Source organism: Pleurodeles waltl, chromosome 6 (assembly GCF_031143425.1).
Source record: "Pleurodeles waltl isolate 20211129_DDA chromosome 6, aPleWal1.hap1.20221129, whole genome shotgun sequence".
Taxonomy (NCBI): Eukaryota; Metazoa; Chordata; class Amphibia; order Caudata; family Salamandridae; genus Pleurodeles; species Pleurodeles waltl.
This window is the reverse complement of record NC_090445.1, coordinates 82,589,385-82,604,574: the sequence shown is the minus strand read 5'-3', so window position 1 is coordinate 82,604,574 and position 15,190 is coordinate 82,589,385. Positions and strand designations below refer to the sequence as shown.

At 53.1% G+C, this 15,190-nt stretch overlaps 1 non-coding gene across 1 annotated transcript; it reads right to left on the bottom strand.

Moving 5' to 3' along the window:
* Positions 1-13,589: 13,589 nt before the first annotated feature.
* Positions 13,590-13,662, bottom strand: TRNAK-CUU (transfer RNA lysine (anticodon CUU)). Its single transcript has one exon. It is a non-coding gene; the product is annotated as a tRNA-Lys (tRNA).
* Positions 13,663-15,190: the final 1,528 nt, after the last annotated feature.

Genomic DNA, 15,190 nt, shown 5'->3' with positions numbered 1-15,190 from the left:
CCCAGTGCTCATAAGTTTGTGACCTATATGTATGTGTTCCCTGTGTGATGCCTAACTGTCTCACTGAGGCTCAGCTAACCAGAACCTCAGTGGTTATGCTCTCTCTTTACAAATTGTCACTAACAGGCTAGTGACCAATTTTACCAATTCACATTGGCATACTGGAACACCCTTATAATTCCCTAGTATATGGTACTGAGGTACCCAGGGTATTGGGGTTCCAGGAGATCCCTATGGGCTGCAGCATTTCTTTTGCCACCCATAGGGAGCTCTGACAATTCTTACACAGGCCTGCCACTGCAGCCTGACTGAAATAATGCACACATTATTTCACAGCCATTTTCACTGCACTTATGTAACTTATAAGTCACCTATATGTCTAACCTTTAGTAAAGGTTGGGTGCTAAGTTACTTAGTGTGAGGGCACCCTGGCACTAGCCAGAGTGCTCCCACATCGTTCAGGGCAAATTCCCCGGACTTTGTGAGTGCGGGGACACCATTACACGTGTGCACTACACGTAGGTCACTACCTATGTGTAGCTTCACAATGGTAACTCTGAATATGGCCATGTAACATGTCTAAGATCATGGAATTGCCCCCTCTATGCCATCCTGGCATTGTTGGTACAATCCCATGATCCCACGGGTCTGTAGCTCAGACCCGGGTACTGCCAAACTGCCTTTTCAGGGGTTTCACTGCAGCTGCTGCTGCTGCCAACCCCTCAGACAGGTTTCTGCCCTCCTGGGGTCCAGCCAGGCTTGGCCCAGGAAGGCAGAACAAAGGACTTCCTCTGAGAGAGGGTGTTACACCCTCTCCCTTTAAAAAATGGTGTGAAGGCAGGGGAGGAGTAGCCTCCCCCAGCCTCTGGAAATGCTTTCATGGGCACATTTGGTGCCCATTTCTGCATAAGCCAGTCTACACCGGTTCAGGGACCCCTTAGCCCTGCTCTGGCGCAAAACTGGACAAAGGAAAGGGGAGTGACCACTCCCCTGACCTGCACCTCCCCTGGGAGGTGTCCAGATCTCCTCCAGTGTGTTCCAGACCTCTGACATCTTGGAAACAGAGGTGCTGCTGGCACACTGGACTGCTCTGAGTGGCCAGTGCCACCAGGTGATGTCAGAGACTCCTTCTGATAGGCTCCTTCAGGTGTTGCTAGCCTATCCTCTCTCCTAGGTAGCCAACCCCTCTTTTCTGGCTATTTAGGGTCTCTGTCTCTTGGGATTCCTTAGATAACGAATGCAAGAGCTCATCAGAGTTCCTCTGCATCTCTCTCTTCACCTTCTGCCAAGGAATCGACTGCTGACCGCGCTGGAAGCCTGCAAAACTGCAACAAAGTAGCAAAGACGACTACTGCAACTCTGTAACGCTGATCCTGCCGCCTTATCGACTGTTTTCCTGGTGGTGCATGCTGTGGGGGTAGTCTGCCTCCTCTCTGCATTAGAAGCTCCGAAGAAATCTCCCGTGGGTCGACGGAATCTTCTCCCTGCAACCGCAGGCACCAAAGAACTGCATTACCAGTACTCTGGGTCTCCTCTCAGCATGACGAGCGAGGTCCCTTGATTCCAGCAACTCTGTCGAAGTTACTCCCACAGTCCAGTGACTCTTCAGTCCAAGTTTGGTGGAGGTAAGTCCTTGCCTCCCCACGCCAGACTGCATTGCTGGGAACCGTGACTTTTGCAGCTACTCCGGCTTCCGTGCACTTCAGGCAGAAATCCTTTGTGCACAGCCAAGCCTGGGTCCAGGGCACTCTAACCTGCATTGCACGACTTTCTAAGTTGTCCTCCGGCGGCGTGGGACTCCTTTGTGCAACTTCGGGTGAGCACCATTTCACTCTTCTTCGAAGTGCCTGTTCCGGCACTTCTGCATGCGCTGCCTGCTTCTGAGAGGGCTCCTTGTCTTGCTCGACGCCCCCTCTGTCCCCAGACGCCATTGGCGACATCCTGGTCCCTCCTGGGCCACAGCAGCATGCAAAAACCCTTACCACACAATTTGCAGCTAGCAAGGCTTGTTGGCTGTATTTCCACAGGAAAACACTTCTGCACGACTATCCACGGCGTGGGGGATCCATCCTCCAAAGGAGAAGTTTCTAGCCCTTGTTGTTCCTGCAGAATCCTAAGCTTCTACTGTCCAGTAGCAGCTTCTTTGCACCCACCGTTGGCATTTCTTGGGCATCTGCCCATCTCCGACTTGCTTGTGACTTTTGGACTTGGTCCCCTTGTTCCACAGGTACCCTCGTTTGGAAATCCATTGTTGTTGCATTGCTGGTTTGTGTCTTTCCTGCAGAATTCCCCTATCACAACTTCTTTGTCCTTTGGGGAACTTTAGTGCACTTTGCACTCACTTTTCAGGGTCTTGGGGTGGGCTATTTTTCTAACCCTTACTATTTTCTAATAGTCCCAGCAACCCTCTACAAGGTCACATAGGTTTGGGGTCCATTCGTGGTTCGCATTCCACTTTTGGAGTATATGGTTTGTGTTGCCCCTCTCCCTATGTGTCCCCATTGCATCCTATTGTAACTATACACTGTTTGCACTGTTTTCTAAGACTATACTGCATATTTTTGGTATTGTGTACATATATCTTGTGTATATTTGCTATCCTCATACTGAGGGTACACTCTGAGATACTTTGGCATATTGTCATAAAAATAAGGGGGGTCATTCTGACCTCGGCGGTAAAAGGCAGGTACCGCCGGTCAGAAGACCGCCATAACACCGCCGCGGCCGCGGTAAACCGCCACGGTCATTCTGACCCACAACTGCCAAACCGCCAAAAACCCGACCTCCACTGAAGGCCGCCACATCAGCGGTCAGCGATAAACTGGAGATGACCAAACCTCCACCGTCACGCCAACAGAAATACGCCCATGCCATTACGACCCACGAATCCACGTGGCGGTTATTCAAACGCAGTATTCCATTGGCGGTACACACCGCCGCGGTCAAAATACACACCCAGCACCAAAACACAGCCACATTGGACAATTTGAAATACACACACCTGAAACACATACATGCACCACTCCCACACAATCAATACGATATAAAACACACACCCACATCACCCATAAACCCCCACAAATCGAAATTAAGAGACAAGGCGCAATACACATAGAGAGAGCACAGGGAACGCAAACCACTACACACACAGGAACCCAACATCATCACCCACACCACATCCACGCACAAAACACCACACACCACCACACTCATCACCACAAACACCACCCCACACCTCATCCACACCACCCCATGGCACCCCAAAGACACCCCAGGTTCTCGGACCAAGAACTCAGGGTCATGGTGGAGAAAATAATTAGGGTAGAGCCCCAGCTCTTCGGCACACAGGTGCAGCACACCACAATAGCCAGGAAGGCGGAGCTATGGCAAAGGATCGTCGACAGGGTCAACGCTGTGGGACAGCATCCCAGAAATCGGGAAGACATCCGAAAGCGCTGGAACGACCTACGGGGGAAGGTGCGGTCGATGGTGTCAAGACACAACATCGCTGTGCAGAAGACTGGCGGCGGACCCCCACCCACTCCACCCGAATTCACAGCATGGGAGCAAGAGGTCTTGAACATCCTGCATCCTCAGGGCCTCGATGGAGTAGGTGGAGGAATGGACTCTGGTAAGTCTAATCTCAACTACTACATCCCCCCCACCCCACCAGCATGCCAACCCACACCCCCACCCTCACCCCCAACCCCCATCACACATCCTCCCTGATAATGTCTCACCAGCACAACCCACCCATCCCAACACCAACCCCTGAATGCCAACACAAACCATGGACACCCATCACCTAAGCATGACCACTGCACACACCCATCCCCCCCACAAACCACCCTCACAACTCCTCCCACAAGGGGATGCCAGCACTGGGGGACAAGGGCACCCGAAAATCGCACGCCATGGCACACACAGAACCAATAACCATACTCTTTTACCCCTGCAGGACCCGAACGCCAACACACCGGCCAGGAGGGTCCAGAAATGTCTATCCCACCCCCAGAACAGGCCCCCAGTGATGACAGCAGCTCTGTCGACCTGATGACCAGCCCGGACCATCGGGGACCTCTGGACAGTCGGTTCCCCTCAGGCAGCCACAGGCCACAGCAGACCTACCCCCCTCTGGACACACCAGCACAGCACCCACCCAGTGGGCCCATGCCTCTGTCTCCAGGACAGGTCAAGCAGCAGTGTGTCTACCACTACAGGGCACCCAGGGTAACCCACCACCCCAACAACAACAGGGACCTGGGGGCAGTGGTAGTGGGCACACCGTCCAGGGGACAGAGGCCCAGGAACAAAGGGGAACTGGGAGGGCTGCTGTGCGACAGAGGGAGGACAGGCCTAGGGAACCTACTGTCCAAGAGGCCCTCACCACCATCATGGGAGCGTACCACCACTCCCAAGAGACGATGGCGACGGTCCTGGCCAGGTTCCAGGAGATCCAGGCCATGCAGGAGGAACAGTACATGGGGTTCCGGGAAGAACTGCGCACCATCAGTTCCGCAATGGGTACAATCGTGGTGGCACTCAACCAGATTGTCACCACATTGCGGGACCATGTGGCCCCCCAAAGGGCCCCTTCCACTAGCATGGATGAAGAACAGCCCACCACCTCCGCCGGCGCTAGTGGTCATTAGGCCCAGACACAACAGCAACGGGCCACCCAGACCCCACCCCCTGCAGAACAAGAACCACCCCGCAAGAAAGGCCTGAGATCTAGGAAGAAGACAGAGTAGGATGTCAAGACCCCCGCCAGGCACGGATCCCCCCGGATGTCATCCCACTGTCCCACTTGTTCACCCTGTCCAACCTTGAACTGCCCTTGCTCTACCTTCCACAGGCATATGGACAATGCACCTGTGCGAACGAGAGTCTGGACTCTGCCATGGACATGCCTCCACCATCACTCATCACCCTTTTAGAACTAATCACCAATTTTTCAACTTCAATAAAGTCTGTAATTTTTTTTTTTTAACCAAATGTATTCGAAATAACCAATCAAAAATGTCCAATTACATTGTGATGACAACATACCAGTGTCACACAGCGGTAGTCCATGGGTAAATAAACCAGAGGGCACTCCGTGGGGACCAGATCACTGAAATAGGAAGGGAAATTCTCAACTAAGTAACCATACATTGGGGGGAAAGAACAGACAGTAGAGAGCCAGTACTGTAAAAGATATCATAAAATGCTGGAGTAGATTCTTACCTGTGTGTTACTGGAAATACTGCAGTATCACTCTGTCCCTGTTGTCTGTGTCGTCCTCTTCGTCTTCCTCCTCTTCACTCTCCGCAGGCTCCACAGCTGCCACAACACCACCATCTGGACCATCCTCCTGCAGGAAAGGCACCTGGCGTCGCAAAGCCAGGTTGTGAAGCATGCAGCAGACCACGATGATATGACACACCTTCTTTGGTGAGTACATTAGGGATCCACCTGTCATATGCAGGCACCTAAACCTGGCCTTCAGGAGGCCGAAGGTCCGCTCAATCACCCTCCTAGTACGCCTATGGGCCTCATTGTACCGTTCCTCTGCCCTTGTCCTGGGATTCCTCACTGGGGTCAATAGCCAAGGCAGGTTGGGGTAACCAGAGTCACCAATTGGCCACACAAGCTGTCTCAAGCGGTGCTTGAGATGAGGGCCCAGCAGAGCGGTGCTTGACAGGAAGGCCCAGCGGAGCGGTGCTTGACAGGAGGGCCCAGCGGAGCGGTGCTTGAGATGAGGGCCCAGCGGAGCGGTGCTTGACAGGAGGGCCCAGCGGAGCGGTGCTTGACAGGAGGGCCCAGCGGAGCGGTGCTTGACAGGAGGGCCCAGCGGAGCGGTGCTTGAGATGAGGGCCCAGCGGAGCGGTGCTTGACAGGAGGGCCCAGCGGAGCGGTGCTTGAGATGAGGGCCCAGCGGAGCGGTGCTTGACAGGAGGGCCCAGCGGAGCGGTGCTTGAGATGAGGGCCCAGCGGAGCGGTGCTTGACAGGAGGGCCCAGCGGAGCGGTGCTTGCCACGGCAGGGCCCTGTTCAGCGGTGCTTGCCTTGAAGGGCCCTGTTCAGCGGTGCTTGCCACAGCGGTCCCTGTTCAGCGGTGCTTGCCTTGAAGGGCCCTGTTCAGCGGTGCTTGCCACGGCGGTCCCTGTTCAGCGGTGCTTGCCTTGAAGGGCCCTGTTCAGCGGTGCTTGCCTTGAAGGGCCCTGTTCAGCGGTGCTTGCCACGGCGGTCCCTGTTCAGCGGTGCTTGCCTTGAAGGGCCCTGTTCAGCGGTGCTTGCCACGGCGGTCCCTGTTCAGCGGTGCCTGTCTTGTGTTTCATGTGAACCACACCTGGCCAATACTTCCCGCTCAGTCAGCATCGGACCTTTCCTTTGCGGGGCCCTCCTGTGATGGAGTCCTAGGGCCCTGGGTCTCCTCCGATACACCCGGAATGGGGCTGGTGGGCCCTCATGGCCAGGTCGGCTGCTCCCTGCCTTCTCCGCTTTGCTGCCCTTGCCCTCCTTGGCAGACTCTCCGTGGCCCTTAGCTCCCTTACCTGATTTGGCAGGTGATGGTGCAACACTACTCTCCTTGGGGGCAGGCGTATCAGGCCTGTCGCGCCTGCCCTTCAATTTTTTTGTCCTCTTCCCAGGGGGGGGGGGCTGGCTGTGCTTATGCTGCTGGTCGATGTCCCTGCCCAAGGAAAGGGCGGACTCCAGAAACCAGGCACGACGTTCTTGGGAGTCGCTGGGCTGGTGGTGGCTGAGGTGTTTTTAGAACTCTTACGAGAAGGAGGGGGTGGGTTAGGTGAGGAAAAGAGGTTCAGTTCAGAGAGGAAAAGTTTTTTAGGAGCAATGGGAAGGGTAGCTGGAGTGGGTATGGGAGTGGAGGAAGAGGATGTGGTTGTAGGAGAGTCAAGTCTGGTGTCTTTGGGTGCAGGTGCTTGGGCTGGAGGCTGTCGTGAGGTGGATGGCTGTTGGGTGGGTGCCTGCCTGCGTTTGTGTGGTTTGGAAGCGGGGGTGACAGACACACTGGGAGAGGACACAGGGGACGTGTACATGGCAGTGGGGGTGGTGACTGCACGTGTGCGGACTGGTCTGGAGGGTGTGCTGGTGATGGGTGTACTGGCTGATGGTGGTGTGCATGCAGGTGTGAGTGTAGACGTCACAGGGAGGGAGGAGGGAGACGAGGAGGTGGGGGACACAGAGGAGGTAGTGGCTGTTGGCATGTCTGCATCTGGATGTTGCTTGGGTGAATGTCACCCATCCGCCAACCCACAGGGATTCTGCCTCTAGTGCAGGTGCTGTCAGTTCTCCATTTTTTGGCTAGTGGATCATTTCAAACTACACTGGCCATATCATCTGGGATGTCTCAGCCTATGTTTTCCAAGGTATTGTCCAGAGTGTTGTCTGCCCTGATGAAATACATGCGGAGCTACATCATTTTCCCTGAGGTGGGTGACTTGCCTACAATGAAGGGTGATTTCTATGCCCTTGGACACATTCCCAATATCATTGGTGCCATTGATGGTACCCATGTGGCTTTGGTCCCCCCAAAAGACAATGAACAGGTGTACAGGAACCGAAAAAATTATCATTCGATGAATGTGCAGGTGGTCTGTTTGGCTGACCAGTACATCTCTCATTTAAATGGCAAGTTCCCAGGGTCAGTGCATGACGCATACGTCATGCGAAATAGCAGCATCCCTTATGTGATGGAACAGCTACAGAGACCCACTGTAGAGACTTGTGAGACTGTGGCTTTGCATTCCCCAGGATGGCACAGTGGGCAGCCCACCAACTGTAGAGACTTGTGAGACTGTGGCTTTGCACTCCCCAGGATGGCACAGTGGGCAAACCACCCACTGTAGAGACTTGAGAGACTGTGGCTTTGCACTCCCCAGGATGGCACAGTGGGCAGCCCACCCACTGTAGAGACTTGAGAGACTGTGGCTTTGCACTCCCCAGGATGGCACAGTGGGCATGGAGGCCCTTCGTGGATTTGGCGTCGTGGAGTCATGTGGCTGAGGTGCCCCCCCTTCCCTTCCCCCTGAGGTGCCTGTATTTTATTTTTGTGATGCCCCAGCAGTGTTCTCTCCAGTGGACTCGATCTCGTGTGTGGGCTTTGCCCATGTGTTGCTGCACATTGGCCCACGGACATTTGACCTTTGCAAAACTGTGCCGGACTTTTGCTACCTGTATATATTTAGTTCCAGATGATTACTAATTTTTAATATATTGCTAAGTTCACTATACTTTATTATTGCTATAATATAGTTCTATTTTTTCAATCATTGCCTTTTGTCTTTGAATTTTTGTTTTGGGGGTTTGGGGGTGTCACTCTGACTTTTTAATCTGCATTGGTGTGGAGGTATTTCGGTGGGGGTGAGGGTGGGGGTGGGTGTGTCGCGTATGTGTGTGCCCGTAACCTTTCCTCCTCCCCCCTCCCCTGTGTCGTAGGTGCAGTACTCACCGTTGTCGTCTGTGGCGACGTTCGTGATCCTGGAAGAAGAGCAGGAAGGCAATGACTGGGAGGATGTGGAGTTCCGGTTCCATGCTGTCCCGATTCCGCGTGGAGTGTCTCGAGGTGAGCGTTTTCCGTTTGGAAAGTCTGTTTCCGCCGTGTTTTTATCGGCGGGGCTCCCGCCCCGGAAAAGGTGGCGGATTGGTGAGTCGTGATAGTGTGGGCGGTACATTGTCTCCCGCCTGTCTGTTGGCGGTGACCGCCGCGCTGTTTGTTTGTCCCGCCGTGGCGGTCGGAGTGTTAAAGCGGCGGCCTGTGTTGGCGGTTCCCGCCAGGGTCAGAATTCCATTTTTTTGACCGCCAGCCTGTTGGCGGGTTGGCCGCCGCTTTAACACTGACCGCCAGGGTAAGAATGACCCCCAAAGTACCTTTATTTTTAGTATATCTGTGTATTGTGTTTTCTTATGATATTGTGCAAGTGACACTAGTGGTACTGTAGGAGCTTCACTCGTCTCCTAGTTCAGCCTAAGCTGCTCTGCTAAGCTACCATTATCTACCAGCCTATGCTGCTAGACACCCTATACACTAATAAGAGATAACTGGGCCTGGTACAAGGTGCAAGTACCCCTTGGTACTCACTACAAGCCAGTCCAGCCTCCTACAAAGGCGCCACATTCAAGAGCAGTATCTTCCCCAGTCCCGTGATCAAATCCCGCTGCTGACATAAAGTAGTTTTCATACCTACTTTAATCATAACACCAGCTGGGATGAGACCTTAAACTCCTCTTTTTGAAAGGATGGGGGGGGACAGGATGGACAGGAGCGGACTCAGAGCTCGCTGTAAGCACAGGCGGCTCAGGCTAGGAAAGGGCGCAGGAAAGGCTCGGCCTAGGACCGCTCCCAGCGGCGCCTCCCAGGGCGGGAAGTGGTGAGTTGTGTGGAGTCCTGTGGGAATCATGAGGCAAACTGCAGGATGTGTGTGTGTGTAGTTTTAAGCCTCAGCGAAATATCTGAAAAAGGTGAGTTAATGTTAAACCTGAAAATGGAGAAGGCTTTAAAAAGCTTCACGCACAGCATGGGGCTCGAACCCACGACCCTGAGATTAAGAGTCTCATGCTCTACCGAATGAGCTAGCGAGGCTGCTGTACCTATATCATTTCACACACCCTCTGTGTGTTCTTTGTGAGGAAGTAGTGTGTGGTTATCCCAGGAGGCCCCTTTGTTTCATTTTGTCTGCTGCTGACTCGACACAGGCACCTTTCTCTTTCTCCATCACTCGCTCTACCCCAGTCTTATGTCCTCATCAGTCTCTCTGGAGCTCACTCTGGTACATACATGCATCTGTCCTCTCAACCTGTCTCTGGGCACATACTTAAATGTCCACTAAAGAACAGTGTGAACTCTCCCTGTTTCGCGAGGTGGCAGTCAGCCTCCAGAGCCGTGTTCTGGAGGCTGCCGGAATGGCCGAGCGGTGTAAGGTGCCACATTCAAGAGCAGTATCTTCCCCAGTCCTGTGATCAAATCCTGCTGCTGACATAAAGTAGTTTTCATACCTACTTTAATCATAACACCACTGGGGATGAGACCTTAAACTCCTCTTTTTGAAAGGATGGGGGGGGGGGACAGGACAGACCGGAGCGGACTCCGAGCTCGCTGTAAGCGCAGGCGGCTCAGGCTAGGAAAGGGCACAGGAAAGGCTCGGCCTAGGACTGCTCCCAGCGGCGCCTCCCAGGGCGGGAAGTGCTGCGTTGTCTGGAGTCCTGTGGGAATCATGAGGCAAAGTGCAGGATGTGTGTGTGTGTAGTTTTAAGCCTCAGCGAAATATCTGAAAAAGGTGAGAGTTAATGTTAAACCCGAAAATGGAGAAGCCTTTAAAAAGCATCACGCCCAACGTGGGGCTTAAACCGACGACCCTGAGATTAACAGTCTCATGCTCTACCGATTGAGGTAGCCGGGCTGCTGTGCCTATGTCATTTCACACACCCTCTGTGTGTTCTTTGAGAGGAAGTAATGTGTGGTTATCCCAGGAGGCCCCTTTGTTTCATTTTCTCTGCTGCTGACTCGACACAGGCACCTTTCTCTTTCTCCATCTCTCGCTCTACCCCAGTCTTATGTCCCCATCAGTCTCTCTGGAGCTCACTCTGGTACATACATGCATCTGTCCTCTCTACCTGTCTCTGGGCACATGCTTAAATGTCCAGTAGAGAACAGTGTGAACTCTCCCTGTTTCGCGAGGTGGCAGTCAGCCTCCAGAGCCGTGTTCCAGAGGCTGCCGGAATGGCCGAGAGGTGTAAGGTGCCCCATTCAAGAGCAGTATCTCCTCCAATCCCGTGAACAAATCCTGCTGCTGACATAAAGTAGTTTTCATACCTACTTTAATCATAAACACCAGCGGGGATGAGACATTAAACTCCTCTTTTTGAAAGGATGGGGGGGGGGACAGGACGTACCGGAGCTGACTCCGACCTCGCTGTAAGCACGGGCGGCTCAGGCTAGGAAAGGGCGCAGGAAAGGCTCGGCCTAGGACCGCTCCCAGCGGCGCATCCCAGGCCGGGAAGTGCTGCGTTGTGTGGAGTCCTGTGGGAATCGTGAGGCAAACTGCAGGATGTATGTATGTGTAGTTTTAAGCCTCAGCGAAATATCTGAAAAAGGTGAGAGTTAATATTAAACCCGAAAATGGAGAAGCCTTTAAAAAGCATCACGCCCAACATGGGGCTTGAACCAACAATCCTGAGATTAAGAGTCTCATGCTCTACCGACTGAGCTAGCCGGGCTGCCGTGCCTATGTCATTTCACACACCCTCTGTGTGTTCTTTGTGAGGAAGTAGTGTGTGGTTATCCCAGGAGGCCCCTTTGTTTCATTTTCTCTGCTGCTGACTCGACACAGGCACCTTTCTCTTTCTCCATCTCTCGCTGTACCCCAGTCTTATGTCCCCATCAGTCTTTCTGGAGCTCAATCTGGTACATACATGCATCTGTCCTCTCAACCTGTCTCTGGGCACATACTTAAATGTCCAGTAGAGAACAGTGTGAACTCTCCCTGTTTCGCGAGGTGCCAGTCAGCCTCCAGAGCTGTGTTCCGGAGGCTGCCGGAATGGCCGAGCGGTGTAAGGTGCCACTTTCAAGAGCAGTATCTTCCCCAGTCCCGTGATCAAATACCGCTGCCGACATAAAGTAGTTTTCATACCTACTTTAATCATAACACCTGCGGGATGAGACCTTAAACTCCTCTTTTTGAAAGGATGGGGGGGGACAGGACGGACCGGAGCGGACTCCGAGCTTGCTGTAAGCACGGGCGGCTCAGGCTAGGAGAGGGCGCAGGAAAGGCTCGGCCTAGGACCGCTCCCAGCGGCGCCTCCCAGGGAGGGAAGTGCTGCGTTGTGTGGAGTCCTGTGGGAATCGTGAGGCAAACTGCAGGATGTGTGTGTGTGTGTAGTTTTAAGCCTCAGCGAAATTTCTGAAAAAAGTGAGAGTTAATGTTAAACCCGAAAATGGAGAAGCCTTTAAAAAGCATCACGCCCATCATGGGGCTCAAACCCACAACCCTGAGATTAAGAGTCTCATGCTCTACCGACTGAGCTAGCCGGGGTGCTGTGCCTATGTCATTTCACACACCCTCTGTGTGTTCTTTGTGAGGAAGTAGTGTGTGGTTATCCCAGGAGGTCCCTTTGTTTCATTTTCTCTGCTGCTGACTCGACACAGGCACCTTTCTCTTTCTCCATCTCTCGCTCTACCCCAGTCTTATGTCCCCATCAGTCTCTCTGGAGCTCCCTCTGGTACATACATGCATCTGTTATCTCAACCTGTCTCTGGGCACATACTTAAATGTCCAGTAGAGAACAGTGTGAACTCTCCATGTTTTGCGAGGTGGCAGTCAGCCTCCAGTGGCGTGTTTTGGAGGCTGCCGGAATGGCCGAGCGGTGTAAGGCTCCATTTTCAAAAGCAGTATCTTCCCCAGTCCTGTGATCAAATCCCGCTGCCGACATAAAGTAGTTTTCATACCTACTTTAATCATAACACCAGCGGGGATGAGAAATTAAACTCCTCTTTTTGAAAGGATGGGGGGGGTACAGGACGGACCGGAGCGGACTCGGAGCTCGCTGTAAGCACGGGCGGCTCAGGCTAGGAAAGGGCGCAGGAAAGGCTCGGCCTAGGACCGCTCCCAGCGGCGCCTCCCAGGGCGGGAAGTGCTGAGTTGTGTGGAGTCCTGTGGGAATCGTGAGGCAAACTGCAGTATGTGGGTGTGTGTAGTTTTAAGCCTCAGCGAAATATCTGAAAAAGGTGAGAGTTAATGTTAAACCTGAAAATGGAGAAGCCTTTAAAAAGCTTCACGCCCAACGTGGGGCTCAAACCCACGACCCTGAGATTAAGAGTCTCATGCTCTACCGAATGAGCTAGCCGGGCTCATGTGCCTATGTCATTTCACACACCCTCTGTGTGTTCTTTGTGAGGAAGTAGTGTGTGGTTATCCCAGGAGGCCCCTTTGTTTAATTTTGTCTGCTGCTGACTCGACACAGGCACCTTTCTCTTTCTCCATCACTCGCTCTTCCCCAGTCTTATGTCCTCATCAGTCTCTCTGGAGCTCACTCTTGTTCAAACATGCATCTGTCCTCTCAACCTGTCTCTGGGCACATACTTAAATGTCCAGTAGAGAACAGTGTGAACTCTCCCTGTTTCGCGAGGTGGCAGTCAGCCTCCAGAGCTGTGCTCTGGAGGCTGCCGGAATGGCCGAGCGGTGTAAGGTGCCACATTCAAGAGCAGTATCTTCCCCAGTCCTGTGATCAAATCCTGCTGCTGACATAAAGTAGTTTTCATACCTACTTTAATCATAACACCAGTGGGGATGAGACCTTAAACTCCTCTTTTTGAAAGGATGGGGGGGGACAGGACAGACCGGAGCGGACTCCGAGCTCGCTGTAAGCGCGGGCGGCTCAGGCTAGGAAAGGGCACAGGAAAGGCTCAGCCTAGTACTGCTCCCAGCGGCGCCTCCCAGGGCGGGAAGTGCTGCGTTGTGTGGAGTCCTGTGGGAATCATGAGACAAACTGCAGGATGTCTGTGTGTGTGTAGTTTTAAGCCTCAGCGAAATATCTGAAAAAGGTGAGAGTTAATGTTAAACCCGAAAATGGAAAAGCCTTTAAAAAGCATCACGCCCAACGTGGGGCTCAAACCCACGACCTTGAGATTAAGAGTCTCATGCTCTACCGACTGAGCTAGCCGGGCTGCTGTGTCTATGACATTTCACACACCCTCTGTGTGTTCTTTGTGAGGAAGTAGTGTGTGGTTATCCCAGGAGGCCCCTTTGTTTCATTTTCTCTGCTGCTGACTCGACACAGGCACCTTTCTCTTTCTCCATCTCTCGCTCTACCCAAGTCTTATGTCCCCATCAGTCTCTCTGGAGCTCACTCTGGTACATACATGCATCTGTCCTCTCAACCTCTCTCTGGGCACATATTTAAATGTCCAGTAGAGAACAGTGTGAACTCTCCCTGTTTCGTGAGGTGGCAGTCAACCTCCAGAGGCGTGCTCCGGAGGCTGCCGGAATGGCCGAGCGGTGTAAGGTGCCACCTTCAAGAGCAGTATCTTCCCCAGTCCTGTAATCAAATCCCACTGCCGACATAAAGTAGTTTTCAAACCTACTTTAATCATAACACCAGCGGGCATGAGACCTTAAACTCCTCTTTTTGAAAGGATGGGTGGGGGACACGACGGACCGGAGCGGACTCAGAGCTCGCTGTAAGCACAGGCGGCTCAGGGTAGGAAAGGGCGCAGGAAAGGCTCGGCCTAGGACCGCTCCTAGCAGCGCCTCCCAGGGCGGGAAGTGCTGCGTTGTGTGGAGTCCTGTGGCAATCGTGAGGCAAACTGCAGGATGTGTGTGTGTGCAGTTTTAAGCCTCAGCAAAATATCTGAAAAAGGTGAGAGTTAATGTTAAACCCGAAAATGGAGAAGCCTTTAAAAAGCATCACGCCCAACGTGGGGCTTGAACCCACGATCCTGAGATTAAGAGTCTCATGTGCTACCAACTGAGCTAGCCAGGCTGCTGTGCCTATGTCATTTCACACACCCTCTGTGTGTTCTTTGTGAGGAAGTAGTGTGTGGTTATCCCAGGAGGCCCCTTTGTTTCAGTTTCTCTGCTGCTGACTCGACACAGGCACCTTTCTCTTTCTCCATCTCTCGCTCTACCCCAGTCTTATGTCCCCATCAATCTCTCTGGAGCTCACTCTAGTACATACATGCATCTGTCCTCAACCTGTCTCTGGACACATGCTTAAATGTCCAGTAGAGAACAGTGTGAACTCTCCCTGTTTCGCGAGGTGGCAGTCAGCCTCCAGAGAAGTGTTCCGAGTGCTGCCGGATTGGCCGAGCGGTGTAAGGTGCCACATTCAAGAGCAGTATCTTCCCCAGTCCTGTGATCAAATCCTGCTGCTGACATAAAGTAGTTTTCATACCTACTTTAATCATAACACCAGCAGGGATGAGACCTTAAACTCCTCTTTTTGAAAGGATGGGGGGGAACAGGACGGACCGGAGAGGACTCCGAGCTTGCTGTAAGCACGGGCGGCTCAGGCTAGGAAAGGGCGCAGGAAAGGCTCGGCCTAGTACCGCTCCCAGCGGCGCCTCCCAGGGCGGGAAGTGCTGCGTTGTGTGGAGTCCTATGGGAATCGTGAGGCAAACTGCAGGATATGTGTGTGTGTAGTTTTAAGCCTCAGCGAAATATCTGAAAAAGGTGAGAGTTAATGTTAAACCCGAA